We start from the raw sequence: 6,180 nt of genomic DNA, 5'->3' as shown, positions 1-6,180 counted from the left end.
GGATAATCTCTGTTCCAGCGCATGTGTTTCCAAAGTAATTTCACTCTGAGCAATCACACGTGCATAAATTTTATTATGATATTATTTATCCAGTGAGTAATATACTTTTTTGTTTATTTGGTTAGGGTTTTTGACTGCACATGACAACACACTCAACAATGCTCAGGGGTTCCTCCTGTCTCTGCACTCAGGAATCACTTCTGACAGTGGTTAGGAGACCATATAGGATGCTGAGGATTGCACTCGGGTTGGTTACGTGCAAGGCAACAACCTTGCCCGATGTATTGTTTCTCCAATCCTGTAATATAACTTCTGTATTCTTTAATAAGAATACTTAGAGAGAATCTAACCAACAAATTTCAAAATGACAGAGGCTGGCAAAAAAAAAGAAGTGAGTAGCTTATCTGTGATCCCTTGAGACAGCAAGACTGCAGTCACTGGGTTCTAGAAGTGCCTCAGCCTGACCACCTGGGATTGAACCTGGGTCCCAGCATTTTTATGCAAAGACTTGGCTTCTTTTTTCTTGACTTAGAAATTGGCAAGAAAAAAAAAAAGACATGAGCATTCTGCCTATGTTTTCCTCGATATAATTTATAAATTCAGGTCTGATGTTTAGCTCTTTAATCCATTTTGAATTGACATTGTGCATTGAGTGAGGTAGGAGGTCCAAATTCATTTTTTTAAAAATGTGATCAACAAGTTTTCCAACATCATTTGTCGAAGTTTAAATTTGTTTTTACTTTATTTTCCTTTGGGGGGGGCAGGGGAGATAGTGCAACAGATTGAGCACTACTTTGCATATTGGAGGCCTGGGTTCAGTTTCTGGCAGTACTGGGTACGGCCCCAAAACAAACAAAGCCCACCCCAAATTCCTTAATTTTACTTTTCTGTACTGACTGATTTGACAGTGCTTCCTGATTAATACCACTGATACACTCCATGGTGTTGTAGGTCTTCTTAGAGTTTAGGTAAAAGGAATAAAATATCCAATAAAATTAGATCTGACTTTGTTCTCACTCCCACAGAACTCAGTCATGCATCTTGACCTAATAGCTTGTTCTGGCTCTTTGTCTATGGCTGTAAAGTACTTCCCACTTTGGTGGTGGTGAGGTGAGGTAACTACATATACTAAGACCATAAGTATCAACAGCATTGTAAATATAATACCTTAATTATTACAAAATTTAAAATTAATTTTAAAAATTTCAAGAAGGGGAAGATAAAGCCCCACACAGATGAAGCCATATTTCAAATAACACAAGCTCATATTTAAAAAAAAAAAGTCTCAAGGGCTAGAGCAATAGTACAGTGGGTAGGGTGCCTGCCTAGCACTCAGCTGACTGGGTTTGATTCCTGGCAGCCCCAGAATGATTGTGAATGCAGAGCCTGAGCACTGAGCATCGCTGGGTGTGGCACAAGAACAAAACCAAAAACAAAATGAGTAGCAACCTATATTTCCTTCCTTTGTTTTACTAGTTTAGTAGGAACCATTGCTTAGTATTAAATTTAGTTGATGTCATTCTATTATTATAAAAGGAAATATGGTTTGAGATTCCATTCTGTTCTACTGTGTATTTGTGCTTTTCTCCCAGTGTTTAATGTCAGACATAGAGGCTCTTGATTTTACATTTTGCTCTTGCTATGTTTGTTGTTCTTATGGATTTTGGGTATATTTCTTATGCCTGACTTGAGGCAGTTTGATATTGTGAGAAATTCATCAGATTAGCAGCTCAGTGGCCTGGTTTCTAATCCTGGCTCTCTAATTAATATACTAGACATAATTTTGGTTAAGTCAACCAAGATTTTCAAGATTTGATTTTTCCAACTGTATAATTAGACTGTTAGATTTGGATTTATTACACTTCTATGTATTCTGAATATATGATTATGCATTCGTGTTTTTAAGACATTCTTCCTTTGGACTGGGCCTTGGGAAGGCAGAATGGAAGCTACAAATACAACTTAACTTACATAGTGGAAAGATCCATCCGCACAAAGCTGAAACAGTCTTCTGTCTTCTCTCTCATCACCCTTTTAAATTCATTGTTGATTGAAACATTGTTAGCCTGTGTGACAGAAAAGGAAGAAGAGCATCTAGAATGTTCCTGCTAACTTGCATGCGTATATCTTGTCCCTGGGAACTAACTGTTCACATACCATGTCCTTTTATTAAATCATTACTGTATTCAATTACTGAGGAAATTATTTGGAATTTGAAGGAATGAGGGACAGAGTGAATATATCTGTACTGGCTATCTGTTCAATGTCTCTATTTATAATTACCAACCAGTATTATCTATTATTTATACAACAAATATTCACTGGGCTCAGCACTGGGAAATAGAGCAAAAAATAAGTGCTCAAAGATCTTTGGACAAATAACTTTCTGAAAGTTCCCTCAGCAACCCAGTATTCATTCTCTCTCACTCTGCCTCTCATTTATTATATTCATACCATTTTTTGGTAATATATCGTTTTACTTATTTTTATTCTTAACTTCACATTAAATTCCAGAAGTCAGTGAAAATTCAATTTTATTTATTTTGGGATTTGGGACCACACTCAGCAATGCTCAGAGGCTACTCCTGGCTCTGTGCTAGGGGTTGCTTTCTTTAGTGCTCAGAGACCAGACAGTACTGGGGATCTACATGCCTCCTGTGTGTAGAGCACATTCTTAGCCCAGTGAACTATCTACAGATCCAGTATAATATTATGCATTCCTTTAATCAATGAGCCAAAGTCTAACACAATGAAATACATAAACAAATATTTGACTAACATTATATAATGAATCTGTAATATCTGTGGTTCTGATTCGAGTTCTGAATTTATCACAAAGAGATCTAAGAATAACTCGAGAAAATATATTTAACTCAGTCATATAGTAAATAATAGACTTAGTCATATAGTAAATCATCATTTCCATCATTATTCTAATAACTAATGTGCTTTATATAAAACAAGTTGATATAATCTCCCAATACAATTTTTTTTGCCTAAAACTTTTGAACCTGCTTCACCAGCAGGTGGCGCTCCAAAATAAACCTGAATATAGTATAACTCACCCTAACACCCCCTTCCTCAAATTAATTTCATTGGTTATAGAGAAGTAAATGGTTGTCAATGAGAAAATACTTTCATATTTTCTTTGTCATCATTATTTAAACTCTTAAATGACATTAAAATTTCTAGTTATATTAAAACCACAGGTAAATCGTCTGTGGCAAGGAAAAGAACTGAATTTTTTTTTTGGAGGGGGTCACACCCAGCGATGCACAGGGGTTACTCCTGGCTCATGCACCCAGGAATTACTTCTGGTGGGGCTCAGGGGACCATATGGGATGCTGGGAATTGAACCAGGATCGGCCGTGTGCAAGGCAAATGCCCTACCCGCTGTGCTATTGCTCCAGCATGAATCTTCCTTGCTTGCTTGCTTTGTCTTGATGCTTCTTTGCTTGCCTACTTCCACTCTGGAGATGCCTGCATTCTCTCTTCAACATGTACTTCTCTTTTTTTCTCCCCTCACATCTTTTTAAGTATGTTTCAATTAAAACTTTAGAATTCAAAGGGAAAAAAGTTCTGATTTCAGGAGGCCCAGATTTGATAACCGGTACCACATATTCCCCCAAGTACGGCTAAGAGTACCCTTGAGAACAGTTGGTAGCAGTCCATGATCACTGTTGGGCGTGGTCTAGCCTCTTCCACCCCCCAAATTATGTGTGCCTTCTAACACAGTTAAGAACTGAGGAGAAGTGAAATGTAAAAACAAGATAAAAGGAAGTCACTGTCACTGTCACTATCCTCCCGTTGTTCACTGATTTGCTCGAGCAGGCCCAGTAATATTGTGAGACTTGTTGCTGTGTTTGGCATATTGAATATGTCACGAGTAACTTGGCAGACTCTCCGAGAGGGGCGGAGAAATTGAACTAGGGTCGGCCGTGTGCAAGGGAAACACTCTACCCTACCCGCTATGCTATCGCTCCAGCCCATCAAAGGAAGTAAGAAGGCAAATTGTTGTTATGTCTTTCCAAATCAACATCAACGTGTTTAGAGATCTGGCAAACTTGAACCAAGAGATTGGGGCCTGTAGTATTAAACGGTTCTTCACTGAATTCCTACTAAATCAGGTGGTAAAACTCCATATACTCATTATGATATTAGCTTTATTTATAGATGTGGTTGTAAAGTTATCTCTATCTATATCTATCTCTCAATATCTTTTGGTGGGCCTGAGAGATGATACAATGAAGACATAAATACTGTACATAACAGCACTTGCCTTACATACAGCCAACCCCTGTTTGATCCCTAACACTACACAGTCCCCTGAGCAACCTTAGGGTGTGGCTTAACCATCAGGAAACTTCTCCATCCCTCCACCCAAGACAGAATAGTAACAAAATTCATTTGTGGGGTTGTTGCTTGGATCAAGAGATTTGACACATGAGGGTGGAGCAATAGTACAGCACAGGTAGAGCATTTGCCTTGCACGAGGCCCTCCTAAACTCAATCCCACCACTGCATATGGTACCCTGAGCACTGCCAGGAGTAAGCCCTGAGCACTGCAGGATGTGGCCAAAAATCAAAACAAACAAACAAAAGAGAGATTTGGCACACTTAGTACTCCATAAATTTAGCAATCATGATTATCATTATTATTGCTACCACTAATACAAAGAGGAGGATAAAAAAACATAAGACAACTGAGATGTTATTTTACAAATGAGTGTAGATTAGGTGGAAAATCACAACATTCCAATCATGGATGTCTGTAGGCAGGACGAAGGCACGGTGTCTAAAGGTGTAGTAATAATACCAGAAAAATCTGGTCAGTGGGGACTCTTGAAGCTACGTTATCTGATTTTGAATATAGGTTCTGCCACTTACAAGTGTGTGGCACTTGCCCCCCTCTCAAATAAAAAGTCCTGCATATGTCTCAGTGGTAAAGTGTCTATCTTGGATGCCAGCAGCTTGTTCAGTGATGCCCTTTGCCACAATACGTGTAACCTTCAACACACCACAGCATTGTGTGAATACTGCTGCCAAGTGTCCCAGTCCAGCACAAGACAACAGTGATACTGATAACAAAGGAAAAGGGAGAAAAATAAATAAACAAACAAAAGCCAACCACCAAGGAAAGCCTTCCCAGCTTCCTATCTAAAGTAGAGTCCTTATTTACAAGGACAACCGTCAGGATGTGATTAGAGAGCTCTACCAGTTTGGGGGGCTGGAATCTGAGAGCAAGGCCAAGGCACAGCTGGGTTTTTCCCAAGGCTCTCGGGAAGCATCCTTCCCGCCTCATCTGGGCACCGGTGGCTGCTGGCAATCTTTGCTGCTGTTTCCAGACTCTGCTCCTTCATTTGACTTTCTCCCCTGTGTTTCTCTCCTAGTGCCATTTCATGAGTCCGGTCATTGTGCCATCCTAATCCAGACTGACTTTATTTGAACTCACTATCTTTGGAGACCCTGTTTCCAGTAATGTCACATCCTGAGTTTCTGAGCGGACATGTCTGAGCTTTTGCGAGACACATTCAATCCAAAATAAATGACTATTATGCCAATCAGACAAAAAAAATAAATAAATAAAGTGGTCCAATGCATCCTAATCTTGCTTTATTAAAACAGATACTTTCTTTATAACACAAATTGAATTTTTGGTAATGTCTTCATTATTTTGCCTCCCAAATAAAGGTAAAGGTAAAGGCCCTCCCGTTGATCGTCGATTTGCTCGAGCGGGCCCAGTAACGTCTCCATTGGAGACTTTGTTGTTACTGTGTCTGGCATATCGAATACGTCACAGGGAGCTTGCCAGGCTCTGCTATGCGGGCGAGATACTCTCGGTAGCTTGCCAGGTTCTCTGAGAGGGGCGGAGGAATCGAACTCGGGTCGGCCATGTTGGCTGCATGCAAGGCAAATGGTAGAATCTGTTTTCTGCAGGTAGGCACTAGAATAGTGCCAGAAGTTTGAGAGCATCTCATGGAGCAGAGATGTGGTTCAAGCAGTGCACAAAGTCTATTATATTTATTTTCTGTACTACATGCTCGAGATGGTGTGGACCTGCATAGACACACACACACACACACACACACACACACACACACTGGATGTGGCCTCCACAACTAATAGTGCCAACTACAAAACACTTAATGGATGAGGTCATTGATTCTGACCAAAAAAAAA

The sequence above is a fragment of the Sorex fumeus genome, unplaced genomic scaffold (assembly GCF_029834395.1).
Source record: "Sorex fumeus unplaced genomic scaffold, SorFum_2.1 ptg000081l, whole genome shotgun sequence".
Taxonomy (NCBI): domain Eukaryota; kingdom Metazoa; phylum Chordata; class Mammalia; order Eulipotyphla; family Soricidae; genus Sorex; species Sorex fumeus.
The sequence above is the reverse complement of the archived record's forward strand: the minus strand, read 5'-3'. Positions refer to the sequence as shown.